Source organism: Pinus tabuliformis, chromosome 4_1, assembly GCF_031772625.1.
Source record: "Pinus tabuliformis cultivar Carrire ecotype Pingquan chromosome 4_1, CPIR1, whole genome shotgun sequence".
Classification (NCBI taxonomy): Eukaryota; Viridiplantae; Streptophyta; class Pinopsida; order Pinales; family Pinaceae; genus Pinus; species Pinus tabuliformis.
The window spans coordinates 966,573,260-966,594,013 of record NC_142303.1 but is presented as its reverse complement, the minus strand read 5'-3'; the positions used below and the strand labels follow the sequence as shown (position 1 = coordinate 966,594,013).

The 20,754-nt window shown below is 34.3% G+C and overlaps 1 pseudogene; it reads right to left on the bottom strand.

Annotated features, from left to right (window-relative positions):
* Nucleotides 1-136: 136 nt before the first annotated feature.
* Nucleotides 137-17,679, bottom strand: LOC149179371 (glycolate oxidase 5-like; annotated as a pseudogene).
* Nucleotides 17,680-20,754: the final 3,075 nt, after the last annotated feature.

Genomic DNA, 20,754 nt, shown 5'->3' with positions numbered 1-20,754 from the left:
AGACTAAAAATATACTAGTTTTAAAAATATTGCTAATATTTGGAACTACTGCATAAGGAGATATCAAATTAGAAAGCACAATAAATTGCATATTCACTTTTTTGATCAACAATCGCTCATGTGAGAGTAGAGCATTTTAGATCGTTGATATAGATTGAATCATGTCGGCCTCAGTTTGAATGGAATTTCGATTTATCTCCTTCACTGAACAACATCTTGCTAAGGCCATCGCTAGTTCAAACTCATCCCGTAACATTTCTAGAACATTTCTCACCCCTTGCTTCTCCCTCTGTAGCCAAAGAAAAAACTACAGGCATCCCAATATGAAATCCCCAATACAACATCATAAGCTATAAGATTCTAAAATATATTGGATGTTATAGAAATCAACCACCATCGAGCTACAATAGATGAACAATAATATTCAGAATGGATGGTCACCACAAAATCCTACAAGGAAAATAGGTCAATTAAATAATATGCTTACAAATATGCCAGAGGCTCCAAGAGCCAATGCCTTGAAAACATCTGTGCCACACCGAAATCCTCCATCCAAAAACACAGGAACTCGACCTTATGCGGCTTTTACAACCTACCATATACACTCTCCATAAATCATCACTCGGTCAGGTATCCAAAATTTCCTACAAAAAAATATACTAATGCAATGTTGTGGTGCACACCTCTTCCAAAGAGTTTATTGTTGCTGGAACATAATCAAGTTGTTGAGCTCCATGGTTGGATACAATTATATGTTGTATGCCTTCTTGGATGGCTAGCCTTGCTGTATAATACATTCATAATTATTATTATCAACTTTACTCATTATGAAAATCAATCAAGGATCCCCATGTGTTACATGCTGAAAAGCCCAAAAACACTTATTGTCCTCAGCAGTCAAAACCCCCTTCACAAGTATTGGCAAACTAGTAATTGTCTTCAACCATTTCACATCCTACTCACAAACTCAAACTAAACAATTTTTGGACACGTGCCTTATGTTTTGGTGTTAAATGGGAAATCAAATGCATTGGTGTGAAAATATGCATATTTTTAGCTTAAACGTTGGAAAAAGGATACAGAGTATTTCTTGAAAAATGATACGAAGTATTTCTTGAAGATGTAAATCATAATATAACTCATCACAAATATTTTTTCTGAGATTCAGAAGGTTACAAGCAAAGGCAGGAACTCAACCCCAAGATTTCTCCAGGTGCTTCTCTATCCATTTTCATTCTATTCAAACACAATATTGAAGAATTATTTGAGATATCTCTCTACCAGTACTATTACAAACCTTCCAACACAATGATATGCAAATTTGACCTACAACATATGATGCCAGTCCAGAACCCGTTTCCTGCAAGAAAAAACAACTTAAGGAAGAAGTCTGGACCTTGAATATAGGAAGAACTAAAAGCAACGTCCTTCTATTTAAAGAACTCATAAAATGGAATACATACCTTCTCCATTTTCCCAAGATCCAAACCTTCGAAATTCTTTAAGGTAAGATATGGAGGCAATGCGAATCTACATTTTTGACAAAGAAAAATCAATAGAAGTCAAAAACAATTATGGATCCAGAATTGAATCTCAACACGGAGGTGTGCCTTACTATCTAGCATGTATGAGTGGATATCACAATTAGTCTATTTATTTTTATTTATTGCTATAATGAGTGGTGTGCACACTCGAAAGATTAGAAAGTAAAGTATTGTATTTATATATATATATATATATATTAATATTATTTTTAAGATAGACACTACATTGTTATGATTTTTTTTTATTTATTCACTAAGTTTTTAACCAAATAGGTATACAGTCTAAAATTTTGTGTTTATTGTTTATTGGGCTTGTACAATATCATGGGAAAGTACCATAACTTATCAATACCATTTGCCCAAAAACCATAACTTATTTCAAAATCAAAATATTACTTTAATTTTATTTCCTAATATTGGTATACCTACCTAGTTCTTGACCAAATAGTTACACAATCTATAACTTTGTGTTTATTGTTATCCCGGTTTGTTGCAATATCATGGACCATTACCATGACTTATCAATACCATTTCTCCAAAAACCATAACTCATTTCAAAATCAAAATAATTTATTTTAATTTTATTTCAGAACATTTGTATACTTGCTAATTTCTTGACCAAATAGATACACACTCTATAACCTTGTATTTATTGTTAGTCTATTATATTAGAAATAATTTTCTTTTAATTTAAAATAAAATTCATAAATGTAAATTGCAAGTAAAATTTTAAATATATAAATTCAATCGAATTCTAAATAAAATTTGTGACGTCCCAAAATATTATGACTAGTTACATCGAGGAATCTTGAATAGTTAACCTAGCTGATGGTGTAGCAGCAGGCCTGCAATTGAAAAGAGCCAAATATGCAATATAGAGAAATGGATCTTAAACGGAAAGTAGTAATAAATCATGCTTCATATACATATATTAACCAAACTTAAATTTCACATTTAAGCCACATGAGATAAATTCGAGGGTGAAACCCTCCTGAAAACAAATATTAAACCTCGGTGAAATACCAAAAGGAACTTGAATTAGTCCTTAGCTCCATTAACAAGCTTGAAGTGCAAACCCAGAACCTCTGAGGTTCTGTTTTGAAGAAACGTGTGAAGAGCCTATTCCTTTTTCCGCATGACAGGGATAATTTTTCATGAGATCTGCAAGGGAACATATGTGATTTCCAACTTGAAGGTGAACAGTCATTCCCTCCAAGCCATCCTATAGGACCCTAAACCTTACCCGCCACTTCAAAAACCCATTGGGAAACCTACAAATAGAAAGAGATAGACATTAAGCTCGATATTTGCTTCCGACACCACAAAAAAGACGAAAAATTAATAAATGATTGAGGATTACCAAATTTTGCTGCTAGTGGGATGTCCCAACGGGGGTAGGCAGAGTGTTGACCAGCGACAATACCCTCTACTGACCATTGAGTGACAAGGAAATCTCAAAATCAACCTAAAACAGTAGGACCATATCGATTTTCCCAGTGGAGAATAGCAGAACCACGGAAGAGTCAAGCTCATTTCTCTAGATGGAAGGAATGAGAACGAGGATGGTCCATGATGAGCCAGGTAGGTAGGTAGCCTAACCCTCATGTCTTCGCTCTTGAGCGTCTGATGAACTGCCTCAGGGAAAAAATTTGGAAGGGCTGCCAAATGGAGGGTGGATCAACATGCACCTGGAGGGCACCTCGAGGGTTTGAGAACCATCCGAATTAAAGAGGATTGCATATAGGAATTACCATGGTTAAATCTCACAACAATTATTCAGGAAATATATCATGAAGTCCAAACTTAGATTTGTAACCTCTGCTAGGTTTATTCAATTTAAATGTATGTAGCATAATCAGACTTATATATGTAATTAATCAAATGCTTATGGCATGATTGTATTGCTTGAGTTAATTCCGAATTATATTGAATAGACCTTTATGGTAATTTGGATGAGCTACGATTTAAAAGGTAGTATGAGTGTAAATTTTCTTTCATTACCTTATACTTAGGTAATGTAGGTATGACAAGTGGTATGAGAGCCCTTAGGTTGCTACACTAACACCAGAAAGGAAGATTATTGAATAATAAAAGTAATTATGATACACAAAGGAAAAGGGTTGATGCATTGTGAGACGAGGAGAAGGATATGCCCCGTCTAGAGGGACAACTGGACATAACCTAGAGGTTTGGGTACAGTTGAGTGAGCCAAATCAGAACAAAAATGTTGCACTACCGGAAAAAATACTAGAAACAATCCAACAACTACTAGCAGAGATGTTGACCTTACGAGCAGACAATGAAAGATTACGATTGAAGTAGGAAGATATTATGAAGTGTCTTTCAGATAGGCAAAATCAAAGGAATCCTAATCCGAGTTAGGATGAGGAAAGTATAATAGAGTCACATAGATAGTAGGATGAGCATCCAAATTCTAAGGGAGGGCGAACTTTCCATGAAGAAGAATCTGATAATTTTTCTGATGAAAAACGATTTAAGACACAGAAAACAAAACTTCAAGGGGAATTTGAAAAGATCAAGACACCAATATACAATGGATAGGTTGAGGAAGCGGTAGAGGCTTGGTTAATCAACATGAACAAATACTTTCAAATCTATGAATACGATGAAAATTTGAAGGTATGGTTAGCGATATACCAGTTGCAGGGTGAGGCCACTTTGTGGTGGGAAGAAACTAAAATAGTTAGGGAGAAAGATCTGAATGAACAGCTCTACGATGACAATGAAACATAGTTTCATGACTTGAAATTGGGACAAAAACTGGATGAGTTCATAACTATTTTTACCTCCATGTTGGGATATTTTCTATAGATTCAGGAAGAGAAGGCTAAATTCCAGCGCTTCTCAATAATTTACAGATTTATATGAAGGAAAAGTTGGAATTTGACAATCCTAAGATGAAGGATGAGGTTTTTTAGAAGGTTCAAATTTTCTATCAGCAAATGAAGCAGAAGGGCGAGGTCACCAAAAATTGGACAAATAAGAAAGGGAAAAGAAACTTCTCAACCAACAAGAGCATGAAAAATATTAGTACCAGATATCTAGGTTGGAAAGGATCAAGTGAAGCAATAGGTAGGAATCAATAAAGGTATAGACCTTAAAGCGAAGTGAAACAGACTGAAGCATCTGGTAAGATGGAAACTAATCAAGTTCCTAAGCCTCCTTTGCAGCGCTGGGGTTGTGGGGAGCCCCATTACTAAGAAAAATGTCTCCATCGGGGGAGAACTGAACTAGTTGCGAACATTCAAGAAGCTTCCAATGTTCATGATATGGCAAGGAAAATACCAAGGATTAACACAATGTGGAAGGATCAACATGTAGAATAACAATCATCGATGGTGGAACTAGAAGGTAATATATCCAACCACCCTATTTCCATTCTGATAGATATGGGTGCAAGATTAAGCTATGTTAACCCAAGAGTAGTTGATTTATGTCATTTGACAAGTACAAAGTTTAGGAATCCTTGGATGGTCCCGTTAGTAACAGGATCTAAGAGAAGAGTTAATGCAAAGGTAGATGATTATGTAAATGAATCTCCTCGACAACGGGTTAAAACCAATTTAAATTTTCTACCATAATATTTCTATGATGTATTAATAGGTATGGATTGGCTAGAGCAACATTGGAACATATTAGACTCTAAGGGAAAAACCATTAAATTCCTATATGATAATGGCAACATAGTAGAAATTTAGGGTATTAGAAGAGAAGTTAAGTTGTGACCCATTACACCTCACCAACTAGGGAAAAGTATGTGTAAAGGATGAAAATTTTACGTAGTCCAGGTATGATATACTAACTCTAAAGATAAATATATGTCTTGGGAAACATACCAATTGTTAAGGAATTTAAGCATGTCTTTCGAGAAGATATTCTGAGATTACCACCGAGAAGGAATCTTGATTTTAGTATAGAATTGATCCCTATAGTTGCTCCAATTTCCAATGCTCCTTATAGAATGAGTGTTCCAGAGTTGACAGAGTTAAAAATGCATCTTCAAGGACTATTTGATAAAGGCTATATTAGACCCAGCATGTCCCCTTGGGGGGGTGTGATTTTATTTGTGAGGAAAATTATATGACTTGTCCTTGATCTATCGATTCATATTTAGTAGTAGAAATGGTTCATGCTATGATCATGAGTGTGGATTGATAAAGTTTGATTGATAGTGGTGTAACTAGACATTTGGAAATGAGCTGTACCAGTCACCTAGTCCAAATAATTCGTTAAAGTGATATTGATGAGTTTCATATCAGTTTTGATCTGATATCTAAACTTTGATAGTTTGACATAGTTGATTTGACTGCACAATATTGATTTGTGTAAGGTTAAACATATTTCTTTGGTCAAGTGTTATGTTTGCAGAAAGCATCGTATGAAACAATATCCCTAAGCTTGATTTGTCTGCATTAATAGTTACTTGGTGAAGCTAGGATGATGTGTCAATCCAAACCTATACTTCAAAAGTGGTCCAAGGTATGGCTTTGATTTTGGTTTTATCTAATGATAGTATATTCTTGACAGGAAATGAGCCTATGTGTTGAAATATGGCAACAAGAATATTCCAATTTAATTTTTCCTTGAATTAAACTGTGAATTAAAATCGAATTTAGTCTTAACAACTACTTGGAAATAATTAATTAATTAATTAATTTTGAACTAATTAGTTGAAGAAATTCAAGTTAGAAGTCTTTCTGAAATCATGCAAAAGTTATCCCTTAAATCAAGGAGATAAGATTGAATTATATTTGAGTTGTAATTAGTTAGCTTAGTTTACTGAGTTAATTCCAGTTAAATTAGTTCCAAACTCTTTTGGGAACTAATAAAGAGTTAAAGATCAGTTGATGCATTAATGCATCCATTAGTGCTACTCCAGTTAACTGAAGTTTCCCTCCTTAGAAACTCATGCATGTCTATTCTGAGAAAGACCTAGTTGAGATTAATGTCAAGGACAATGTATTACAAGTTGCATGTGTTTGCTCATGGAAGAAACTAATGCATGTAGTTAAGGATTTAGGCCTTAAGGATTGCCGTTTTGGAGGAAGTGTTCCACTTGGTAGGTGGAATTTTTCCACTTGGTCAAAGGAGAATCATCCGAGAGAAACAACGCAAGGAAATAGGAGCTTGGAGGGTAGAGAGGAAGACTTGAGAAATGCCAAGATTGCTTGTGAGCATATCTGCAGATTGTACTAAGAGCTGGCTAGCTGTTAGAGTTAATGCTTTGTATAATTCCTATGTATTTCCACCTTGTATAATAATACAAATAGTGGTGAGGCTTTCCCCAAATTATTTTCATGTGTATTGTGCATTGATTCTTCTTCTTCTGGTTATATTGTTCAACTTGATCTTTAAGCTTCCACAAATTGATAGTAGAAGTAGGTTATTGTATTCTGCTTTGATTTATATTGCATTATTGGGTTAACCTACATCAGATTTTCTACATGGTATCAAAACTGGATTTGTAGAAATCTATACATGGTATCAGAGCTGTGAATAGTATACTGAGAAGAGAATTTGAAATTTGAAGTTCGGGTTGCGGGTGAAAATTGAATTCATATCATACTTCAAGGTTGGCCAATGGCATTCTATGGCTTGAAACTAGAGTATGCCTTGGAAGGTAGCTCGAATTACATAGCATGGAAAGATAGAATGGAGGTTGTACTAGAAGACAACAATTTGAAGGAATTCATTGATCAAGAAATCCCAAAGCCATCTTCAACTAATGCATAAGAGTTGGCTTAGTGTTAGAAGTGTGTGGCAAAGGTGAGACAGACCATCCTTAAGGGAGTTCAAGACCATATTGTCTCAAGTCTCCATGGGAAGGATACTCCATTTTCAATGTGGAAGACATTGAAGGGCCTCTACCAGAACAGTAACGACTAGAGGAAATTGGCGCTCAAGGATAAGCTTCGAAGAATGAAGATGGAGAAGGGTGATACTATTTCCACATATCTAAATAAGATCACCACCTACAGAGATGAGCTTGGCAGTGTGGGAATAACTATTGGCGATTATGATATGTTGAGCCTCGCTCTCCTTGGCCTTCCAAAGAGTTGGAATAGTTACCATGACTCTATGAATGGAAGGGAGAAACTGTCAGATTGGGAACTACTGTGGTCAGATCTTATGTAAGAGGAGATTAGGAGGAGCACACAAGATGGTTCTTCATCCAAGGATGATGATGAAAAAGATCTGTCCTTAACAAGTAAGATAAGGAAAGGGAAGGGTAAGAATCCCATTCCAAATAAAATTATTCTCATGAAGGGAATAAGGGTGACATGTCTAAAGTAATATGCTTCAATTGTCACAACATGGGACATTATGCAACTAATTTCCCATCAAAGAAGTCCAAGAAGGGATCCTTGGAAGGATCGGAAGGTGAGGCATTAGCCTCTCAGCTCGAAATGGACTTTACCCCCATCACATGCATGGTGTCATCGATGATGGGTTATGTCTAGTATCTTGACGGTGGAGCCTCACTCCACATGACCGGTGATAAAAGTTTATTGAGTGCCTTGGACGAGAAATACCTCAAGATGTGCATAGAGATGGGTGATGACAGAAGGTATAGTTTTTCAAGAGTGGGCATGGTTACTTTTCAGAGGGAGCATCGAGCTCCTATCACCTTGACAGATGTAAATTATGTGCTTGGAATGAAGAAGAACTTGGTATCGGTCGTAATGTTGGAGGAAAAAGGCTACGATGTTGTCTTTAGTAATGGAAAGGTGTTCCTAAGACACATAGCCATGGGTCAGAGCAAGAGGATAGGGATTTAGTTGAAGCATCTCTATAAACTAGAGTTAGATGATTGTGCAACATTGAGTACGAAAGCATAATTGGTGCAAAGCCAAGACATTGGCGAGTTGTGGCACAAGAAATTGGGCCATTTGCATCATGGGGCTTTGAAGATAATGGAACAGATACCTACAAGACTTCCCAAACGTAAACTTGATCAGGTTGACACATGCAAATGTTGTACCTTGGGAAAGTACACCAATTCTTCCTTTCATGATCAAGACAATCAAGAAGAGGCTATCTTAGAGCAAGTTCATACTGATGTGTGTGGACCATTCTCGACAGCATCCACAATGAAGCAAAGGTATTTTGAGATTTTCATTGATGACTATTCTCATAAATTCTGGATTTATTTCATGCAAAAGAATGACCAAACTTTCTCAAAGTTTTGTGAGTTCAAAGCTTTGGTCAAGAAAGAGTTAGGGAAGAAGATCAAGGCCTTGAGAAGTGACAACAGTGGAGAATATGTCTTTCAAGAGTTTAAGGAATTTTGTGCAACGAAAGGAATTAAACAAGAGTTGATGGCACCTCATAACCCAAAGCAAAATGGGGTGGCTAAGAGGAAGAACAAAAATTTTGTAGGGGCACCATGGGTAATGTTGCATGACTGAGGCCCACCACTTCACATGTGGGATGAGGCATGCATCATAGTGGTCTACTTGTAGAATAGAAGTCTACATCGCATACTTGGGATGAAGACACTAGAGGAAGATTTTTCTGGTAAGAGACCATATGTGGGTCACTTCAGGATATTTGGCTCATTGGTATATTGCCATATAACAAAGGATGCACAGAAGAAGCTTGAGATGATAGCAGAGTTGGGGATATTTGTGGGGTACACTGATACACCTCACAATTATTGGGTGTACTTCCCTACTAGTCGAAGGACAGTGATTTGCAAAGATCTCAAGTTTGATGAGAAAAAGGCCATGCGAGTTTCCCTTGAGATGGAGCTCCAACTATAAGCTGTGGAGGAACTATTGGTTCCTAAGGAGGAGGAGCCTCAGACTGATGCGCAGAAGCTGCATGCAGAGGTTCCAGGAGTGGAGACATCACTCAAGCAAAGTTGTTTAGAGATGGACATAAGTGCACAAGAGAAGCTGACAAATTGTTGGAGTATGTGAGAGAGAATGTAGGAGCACCATCTTCTCAGCGCAGACTGAAGAAGTCACCTAAGAGGTACACTAGATACATCGCCCTTGCTAGGGAATGTGTTAAGACCGGGCCATCTTCCTTTGAGGTAGTAGTGCAACAACCGATTTGGGTTGATGCTATGGTGGAGGAGTATGACTCCATAGTTCATAATAGTGTTTTGGACATGGTTCCAAGACTAGAGAACAAGTCAGTTGTGAGTTCCAGTTGGATTTACAATGTAAAGCAAGTTAATGATGGTAGTGTGGAGAAGCATAAGGCAAGATTTGTAGCTCATGGATTTTCACAGTTCTAGAGGATCATATTGCTATAGTATATTTAAACGGAGGAGAAAGACGATGACATTTTGGCAAAGGAATTGTTGAAGTGTAAATTCGAGTTCCATAAAGACATGATTGGGGTGGCAGATAATCCATTTCTTTTTGAGAGGGAGTGTTGAAATATGGAAACAAGAATATTCCAATTTAATTTTTCCTTGAATTAAATTGTGAATTAAAATTGAATTTAGTCTTAACAACTACTTGGAAAAAATAATTAATTTATTTTGAATTAATTAGTTGGAGAAATTCAACTTAGAAGTCATTTTGAAGTCATGCAAGGTTTATCCTTTAAATTAAGGAGATAAGATTGAGTTATATTTGAGTTGTAATTAGTTAACTTAGTTTACTAAGTTAATTCCAGTTAAACTTGTTCCAAACTATTTGAAGAACTAATAAAGAGTTAACAATTAATTGATGCATTAATACATCCACTAGTGCTACTCCAGTTAACTGAATATTCCCTCATTATAAAATCATGCATGTCTCTTTCGAGAGAGACCCAATTGAGATTATTGTCAAGGAAGGTGTACTATCAGTTGCATGTGTTTGGTCATGGAAAAAGCTAATGCATGCAGTGAAGGATTTAAGCCTTGAGGATTGTGCAGTTTTGGAGGAAGCTTTCCACTTGGTCAGAGGAGAATCAACGAAGTGGAAAAAAACAAGGAAATGGGAGCTTGGAGGGTAGAGATGAAGGCTTGAGAGAAGACAAGATTTCCTATGAGCATCTGTGAGGATTGTAGTGAGAATTGGCTAGCTGTGAGAGCTAAGGCTTTGTATAATTCCTATGTATTTCCACCTTGTATGATAATACAGATAGTGGGGTTTTTAGTTGAGTCTTTTCGCAAAGTATTTTCATGTCTATTGTGCATTAATTCTTCTTCTTTTGGTTATATTGTTCAACTGGATCTTTAAGCTTCCGCAAGTTGATAGTAGAAGTAGGTTATTGTATTCTGCTTTGATTTATATTGTATTATTGGGTTAACCTACATCAGGTTTTCTACTCTATGATGATTAAAGTAAGAGGGAGATGGCCTCGAAATTTTGAAATGTAGAATCATGGAATGATGTATTATGTCCTAATGTTGGGAAAATAAAATCTATATAGTGAAGCTATTAGAGAAAGTGGAAATGAAAATCCTTGGACATTCCAATCAAATTTCAAGAAGTTATGAAAATATTATTAAACCTATCTTGGCAACAGCTAGTTGATTGAAGCATTGGTGTTCCATGTCAACACCGATATGTATTTTCGTATGATATGTTCTTCCTATGATATCTCACTGCATGGATTTATTGATACTATTTGGGATCTCTATTGATGAAATAAGCACATTTTTGTGTTGCCTTAATATTTTATACTTGATGATATTTTGGATGACAAAGTCCATAGCTTTAGGCATGATCAATGTTTTGCATGAAATTGCTAGCATGGATAGCTATGAGACGGGATGAAGAAGCTCTTTGGAGAGTTGTTTGAGAAGATTTTGGATATGGAAAGATTACAATGTGATAACACCAAGTGGGATCTAATTGGAAGACAATATCGTATATAGCTAGGACTAAGATGGCTTCATATATTGATACATTGTTTCTCTATGAGACAAACTTAGGCTTGTGGTTGCTGCCTCTGTGAGAGGGAGAATGAATATGGTATCCTTATATATATATATATATATATATATATATATATATATATATATATTTTCTAATATGATATTTTATTTGATGTCTTATATGAATAAGAGACAAATTCTATTGAAACATGATGATTACCAGATATGAGCATAACGATATGTTGTTGATCTACATAGAGAATCAATGATCGAGGACACAAAGCTAGCTCTTCCCCCCGGTTTTAGTTCCCAGGGTGTGGAATTTAGATGGAGGGCTTGTGAGGTTGAGGCATCTATGGAAAATAGGGTTTCACCCATATCTATTACACATAAGGTCGGATATGTTCCTCCCCTATGTTGGTATTTGTAGATTTTATCCTAGTTGGCATCATACCCACTAGTATAGCTTGTTGGGGTTGTCCCTCCCCATATGGGAAACAGGTTGAGGAGGCTTAGGGCATGTGATCGTTACATATTGGTAAGTTGGGTATCTAGACAAACATTCGACTATGATGTAGTGTTATATCACATGGTTCTTGAGGGTCATTATTGGGAAGAATAGTAGGAAATATGATGGGTTGGGATGTGCTTGATATGGGGTTGTAGATGTTTACCTCCCTTGTGAGATTCTAGGTTAAGATTAAGCTCGTCGATGTTGTTGCAGATTGAGCTAAGCTCTCCAATGTTGATGTAGGTCATAGATTTGGATCCTTTCTAAAGTTTCCCTAGTGGTAGGATTAGGCTCCCTATTCACAGAGATTTTTGGTGGTAGTTGTGGCTCCCTGATGGATATAGGGTGGTAGATTGAGCCCCCCTTGAATGTCAATTATTCTTATTTTAGATTCGAGAATGTTGATCATATGAGAAGGGACAATCAAGAGATATGCAGAAATAAGCAAGAGATGAATCGATGCAAACAATGATGAGGCATGATGATGAGATACTTGAGATTGGATATGATTTGATGACATGATAAACATGACATCATGCAAGTGGAATTCTCCTTAATTGAGAGCGAGTGCTCAAACTAGAAACTACACCCAAATTCCACTTTGGATAGCTCTTCTAATGGGGATAATGATTATATTGAATTCCTCTTCTTGAGAGGACCAAAATCAACCTAAATATCATCAAATTTGGACAAGTGAAAGTATAGTTTTTCATTTTGAGCCCCCATGTGCATATTTGATCACGTTGGCCCTAAAGAAAATTCGACACCCTTGGAAGGCTATAAATGCAAGTGACTTCTATCTCATTTTCACATCGTGATGGACCATTCTTCTATTCCATTTCTTATTTTTGGCTCGCATAGTTCCTAGGTTTTAGTGTGAAATTTTTTGGAAGGTGTACTAAAAACACTTCACTTAAGTCAATAGGTGACAAGTGACCCTAAAAAAAACTTGATGGATACTTACAATTTATATTTTCAATAAAAATGGAAAATGTGTGACAAAAAGTATAGACTATCCAAAATATAAAGCAAAAGTAAAAATATCCAATGCAATAACCCAAATGGAAAGACTTAAATTGAACCAATCTGTGAATGAGATCTACAGATGGATCTGTAAGTCCCCCTCTGTGGGATGCGTCCTTAGATGTCCTTGATGCTTCAGAAAATGATCTTCTCTCTCAATATGTGAAAAACCTAAACAAAATTCGGAGAACTCGAATGGCAGTTCAAAATAAAAAACATGATAATGGTGATGATGATTATGGTCATGGTGAGGAATGAATGAAAAACTCACCTATTTATAACAAAGTATTGAGTTAATCTCGAAAATGGCTAATAATAAAATAATATCAGCCAAATCAAGATCTTACTGCTTGCAATACCTTATTATATTTATTGGAGAGGTAAAATATATTTAAAATGGTTAAATATATTTATTTAGAAATAATTAACAAATAAAATGTTTTATTAATTATTTCACAAGAATTAAGAATGGTGTGAAAATTAAATAATTATTAAATAGTGATTTATTTAATTATTCCTAAGGTATTTAGTCAATTGTGACCAGGAACAATTATTTAAAAAAATATTTAATAATCATTTCTAGATAAAATTAAATAAATAATGATTTATCTAATTAATAGAATGTGTTTTTTTATTTAAATGAGAATTTTTTTTAATAAAAGTGGTCTACTAAATTATTTTCTACAGTGAAAGTGATTATACTATGGTAAAATTAAATCTACATGGTGTATTTCAATCCTCCTAGTGATCATTTTTTAATAGTATGGGGATAGTGCAACTCCATGGTGATAGGAAATGGGTATTAGTTTAAGTGATGGGGAAGAGGGATAATGGGGCCTAAATGGCTTCAAGGAGTGCCACATGGCAGAAAAAGGTGAGACATATTTAAAATGTGTATATTTTCCTAAGGGAGATAGAGGGAGTCATTATGGATTATCCTTGTGCTTGGAGTTCTAGGCTACTTGGAAGGTAGTTTGATTTATGGTTGGAAAGGTGCCTACAGAGTAGTGAGATGTCTTGCAAGCCCATTATTAGAGTGTCTCTAGCTCCATGTAACACAACCCTAAAGGTGGGCCCCATTGAGAGATTAGCTGGGCATAGACAAGGGGTGTGCCAATAGTGCATGTTTGAGGGAGTGGGAGCATGTGGCTCGGGTAGTGTTTTTTGGATGGGTACGTTGTTCCATAGTATGTGTTTCTTATTTGGTTTCTACACCATTGACTGTGGAGTTGTGGAGTTGTAGCCTTAGTGGTGAATCGTGGTTGAGATTGATGAACTCTAAGGTCTACGGTTGGGTGGAATGTGGAGAGCCTACAACCAATTTCTTATTTCATTCTAGATAATTTTTCATGTTTATCATGTGATTTTATATTAAATCAATGAATGTGTGTTGGAAACCCTAATTTTCTAGATTATATGCATTGCTATCAATAACAATGCATTAATTTTTAATAGTATTCCATTGTGAAATTATGTTGTATGGCCTGTAATGGTTTGTAGATGTGAATGTTGTATTTATGCATTTTGAACATACATCATCCCCATATCCTGTGATCCAATTCTCGTTTATTCATATACACATTGGCATTATGAGTGGTTTGGTTGTGCTAGCATTTCCCAATCAGGGTTGGGGACATAACACCCTTTTTGCAGTTCAATCTCAAACCCTAATAGTTTCTTTTTCCTACTTCTACTCTAACAATTTTAATTTGTTATCAAACTTTGGACCGAACTCCATTTTATTTTCTTCTCTCTAGTTTCTAATAGATCTATATGATCATAAAGAGTGTCTAGGGTCAGCTAGTTGAGCCACCCCTTGCCACCTTGAGGTTTTGGTATATAGTATGAAGTGCCCATAGCTGAAATATAATAGTAATTTACATTGACACTAAAATTGAAATTAAATAGAAAATATCAACCACAAATAGTAATTCTTGCTTATATTCAAATTGAAATTAAACAAAAACTAGCATGAATATAAGTATAAACTAAAATTGACATGTATATTGAAACCATTGTGTTAGCAATTGACATGTACATTGAAATCAACACATTGATTTCATTGTAATTTTTCAACATTAAACATTATTACTTTATTTGTATTCAATTTATTCCTGTGTCAATTTTAAAGTATAATTCTTAATAATATGAACTATGTTCTCAACAAACTAAAAAACTTAAAAAATTTAAAATGATTAGATTCATCTGAAACATACACATATACATAATATTGATCATCTACAAAATGGTGTCACTTGAGAAATTGAGTATATGTATATATAATGTGTGGCAATGTAAACTATTCCCGAAATTTATACCTTAAAATAGTTCTACACTTTCAAAAATTCAACTGCTCTTAAGAGTTTGTATTTCAACCATATAATACACATGAGTTAATATAAATTAAATAATGAACCTGATACTTATAAGTAATGTTTTGCAAAAAAGAAATTTATATAAACAAAATTGATAGATATGGTAAGTGAAAGAAAAATATAAAAGAAATCCTTCATATACATTGAAATATCAAAATTTAAAATAAATAGATATCACTTAGTCATCAAAATATTCAAAATCTAAAAGCCTCAAAACCAATAGAAAAACCATAACTAAGTGCTAAGTATAACATTGAATTTGAAAACATTTAACTTCATCTAATATTTTTCATCCATACCCGATATTGCAGTTTAAATCACAAGCGACATCAACATTGCCAAAACTCCAAACGGGATTTCATATCTGAACTGAAAGGATCCTATTAAAATTCGATAAAATTCATATATATTAAAAGTGTGTTATTGGCCTCAGGCTAACTTCCCTATTCCTTTTCCATAATTTTGCACAAGCAAGATATTATCACAGAGAATCTGCTTCATCTGACTTATCGGTAGGAACTAATTCATTTCCTTTCTTTATTGCTTTGTTTCCCTTTTAAAGGTAAATCGCTGCCAGATCCAGCAGATCCCATTCCAAGAACACCTGAACGACTAGTGATAGTTTCTGCGTTTCCACCTTCATTAGATATAGAATCTGAAGCCCGAGATGATCCGAGCCCTGGGTTTCAACCTTCGTTAGATATGGAATCAAAGAGAGCCCTTGCGTGTGCAACTGGAATCAAACAGATCCCTTTACTTTGTAAGTACTCCGTAGCTCCATTCATATCCCTCTCCATGTACTTCACAATATTGTGCTAAACTCTCGGCCTTCCTTAAATAGCGGGCCACCAGGTTGAAGCAGATCCGCTGATGCCTTGCAAACCGAAAAAATATAGCATCAGCCAACAAAGTAAAACACACGTAGCTGTTCCTGTAACATAATACATTTCTATTGCTAGTAAAAATCAATAATCAGGCCTGTACCTCAGCTGCAACAGGAGGAGTTAGAAGCCCAACTGAACCAACATTGCTCTCAAGCTTACTAGCGCTCAAAACCTGCAGAACAGCTGAGCTTATCATAGGCTGCAGAAATTCAATGTTGCAAGAGATTTGGAAACAACCTTCATTTGCATCTGCAGAAGTTTGACATACTCAATTATTTCATCCAGCATCGATGCTCTATCCGACTGCATATATAACAGCAATCTTTCTATCATTTAAAGAACAATCATTTACCAAAATATAAAGCACAAACATTTACCAAAATCAAAAGAACTTTAAACAACCCAGTACCTTGGATTCTTATCAATCACGAACATTCCATGTATTGAATGACAGTAAATGCATATAAGCATTTCACAGTTTACATGAGTACACAACAGACAAATATTAACAAATTTGTCGTTTGATCCCCAAGACTATGTGCTCCCATAGCATTATGGGGAATCGTTATCTCCTTCAATTTATATATATATTATTTTCGTTATCGCAGAAATACATAGTTTTGGTCGGAATTGGACTAGGACCACGTGGGAATAAGTGCAGAACTTATCAATTTATAGAAGAAAATTTGAGGGGATTGGTGGAGGCCATCAATTTTATTTGAAACTTTATTATACTGAGATTAAAAACACAATTACAATTATTTACATAGTCAAAACAACTGAATACAATATAATTTCGAGAAATTTTGTCAATCACCCAGCATTACTAATCAAATTTGATTGGCGATTCATATAAGCTCATTCACCATGGGCGTTTTCATGCCAAACATCCAGTGGAAGGTGAATTGTGAAAAAGTTACCGCCGAAATTATGAAAAGCACTAAGAGCCTAGTAGTGTCAAGGTATGCTCTTACCATCACGGATTTGCTATTCTATTACTCATATAAAACAGGAATGCCTCTTTTGCTATACCTCATTTAGGAATTCCTCTTTTCAAGTTGTGTCCAATCCTGTCTCTAGGTTCCTGCCAGATAATTAGAAAAAAGGTTAAAACCTTCTGGAGACTAAAAGTACGGGATTTAGAAATTCTTCTTTTACTTACCTGAACAAGCTCATGCAAAGCTTTCAAGTTTTGTCCAATTTACTTACCTTATTAGCATTTGGAACAACCTCATGCAAAGCTTTCAAGTTTTGTCCAATTCTGTCTCTGGGTTCCTCCGAGATAATTAGAAAAAAAGGTTAAAACAGTCTCGAGACTAAAAGATTTGAGACGAAAAATAGAATATTTTCTCACGGTTCAGCTACTGTGAAAAATAGAATATTTTCTCACGGTTCAGCTACTGTGAGGATCCATATCTTGACCTCGACCAGCCCTCCCAGGTATCCTTGGAGTTCCATTAAAAGCTTTTCCACCAGTTGACTTGTCAAAGTCACACATGTCTTGCAAATGATTTCTTATCCCAAGTATCCTTGGAGTTCCATTAAAAACTTATCCTTGGAGTTCCATTAAAAGCTTTTCCACGAGTTGACTTGTCAAAGTCACACATATCTTGCAAATGATTTCTGATATGCTGTTTCCAGCTATAGACTTATAGAGCTTGTGTATCACAAGCGACCCAAGACAGTTCTCTTCTTACAAAGCTTAAGTATCACAACTACCCAAGACATTTCCATCACAAGCTACCCAAGACAGTTCTCTATTTGTTCACCATTAACACAATATAACTTTCAAGGCAAGGCAAATGTTTGTTAAGACAAAGTCAATTTGTTTTTCTTATGAGAATATTCAAATACTTGTACTAAATAGTAAACAGAAAAGTAGGTTTTCAGCAAAACAATTCTTGTATATCAAATTAGAATAAAAACAGTTATTATTTATTTATATAAAATAAAGATGGACCTAATATTTAATTTTAAATAATAAAATAAGGATTAACCCTATAATTAGTAGGTTTAGTTTCATTTATGGTTATAAAAGGGATATACTCAGTCTATTTAGTTTTATTTATTGCTATAATGAGTGGCGTACACACAGGATAGATTAGAAGGATAGATTAGAAAGTAAAATATTGTTTTTTATATATATATATAATACTATAATTTATTTTTTAATATTATTTTTAAGATAGACACTACATTGATATGAGGTTTTTTTATTTACTCGCTAAGTTTTTAACCAAATACGTATACAATCTATAATTTTTTGTTTATTGTTTCTCGGGTTTGTACAATATCACCCGCAATTACCATAACTTATCAATACCATTTTCCCAAAAACCATAATTTATTTCAAAATCAAAATATTTATTTTAATTTTATTTCATAATATTTTTATACCTACCCATTTCTTAACCAAATAGGTACACAATCTATAACTTTGTGGTTATTGCTATGAGATTTTGTTACAATAACATGGACCATTACCATGACTTATCAATACCATTTCCCCAAAAACCATAACTCATTTCAAAATCAAAATAATTTATTTTAATTTTATTTCATAACATTTGTATACTCACCTAATTTCTTGACCGAATAGATACACACTCTATAACCTTGTATTTATTGTTAGTCTATTATAATAGAAATAATTTTCTTTTAATTTAAATTGCAAGTAAAATTTTAAATATATAAATTCAATTGAATTCTAAATAAAATTTGTAATGTCCCAAAATATTATGAAGATCTTATTATGTTAAATTTATATATTTATTTTTAATATTGCATTAATATAAATTATATTAAACAGTCCTCTTTATATATATATATATATATATATATATATATATATATATATATATATATATAATCAATAAAAATATTGGTATTATTCTAAATTATCAATTATTTTTTGGATAAGATGCAAGTACTAAATAGAAACGCAACATATTACACCTTATTTTATTATTTAATGAAATATTATATATTACTTTATTTACTTAAAACCATTAAATATTATGGTCAAAATAATATGATGAGTTTAAATGGTTTATAAATTCAACTTCAAAATTGATGTAGGTTGGTTAGTTTTTTTCTTAGTTAGTATTTTTGGTCATGTAAATATGTAACGCCCCACATGTGGAAGTAAAAAATGAAATGAAACTATTGTTGTTAGTATTTTTATTTTAATTTTTTGTAATTATGAAAATAAATATAAAAATGAAGAGTTACAACACAGAATAAGGAATTTCTAGAGTCAAAATATAATGAAGATTCCAGGATAATCTAAAGAAAGTTTGGGAAAACAGTTGAAGGCACTTATTATTCAGTTCCTTTCTTCTAAGTCCCCAGGATAAAAAGGGCTTGTGAGGGACGAATTGGACGTTGGCTACCAAAGGGACGAATCACATGAAGAAGAAGGATACATGAGAAGTAGTAGTATTTCCAGAGTTGGTTTGGACAAGTGGAAATTTCTCAAGCCAAATTGATTTCTGAGAAGATCCAAACTAGACTCAGGTCGTGATGTTTGGAAGCCTAACCTTGACAAGTTATATATAGTTGTGTAAAACTTTTGCTAGGGGGGAATGTGGACATAATTGCGAGTTCCATTGGAAGGGCGCTCTCGTTCGAAACTCTTAATAATCTAAGGAATTTCATATAAGTACATTACTCATTGTTTTTAATGATAGAATAAGTTCATAATAATGTGTGACACTCTCAACTAATTTATGAATAGAAAAAAATAAAGTTTTGGTTGTTTCTTTAAAAAATATTTCTTGTAGTTCTTTCTTATATGGAAGCTAGCTAGTAGTAAAGGTTTAATGGTTGGTATGGACCAACAATTTGTATTTGCGAGTATGTAAATCCTTGTTAAGGGAAAACTATAAACAATGTTGTTGATAATAAGATGTAAAACCTGTTACTGTTGGTAAAATCATTGTTGACTTAAACGTTGTGTTACTCTTGTTAAAGAATTGTTGAATTAAAAGGCTAGGACTGTACCTAAGAATAGCGCGGTGAATGGATTCTTGCTACGGTTATGTACCCTACAAGTAATGCTCTTCAATTTACTACCAATACCCTCTAAATACATTGTGTGACTAATGTTCTTCAATTTACTAGTAATACCCTCTAAATATAGAGAATAGTCATCCATGGCACCCCAAATAGGTAACGCTATCCTATAATAATGACTATAAAACATGTATATGCATTTAAGAATAAGTGTGGCTAATTGTGTTGATTTAGAATAGTTAACAGTGAGATATTTTCTATTGCACCGTGAACCTAAACCAAACAACTCTACATTCTCAATAGTGAACTTGAGTCACGTTTAGGCCATAGTAAGGAAAACACTGAACTTAGTCACCGAATTTACCTTGTGGTTGGTCCCATTAGGACAGTGAGGAGGCAGTTCGTGGTGGTTGAAGGTGGAATGTGAGACTTTTACATTAAAGAAAGGAAACCATGTTATCAAGGCAGCCGCTAATTGTAACCGAATTGATTCATAACACACAAAATGATAATAGCTTCAATAATATCAAATGAGTAGCAAACATAAATAACCTAGCTA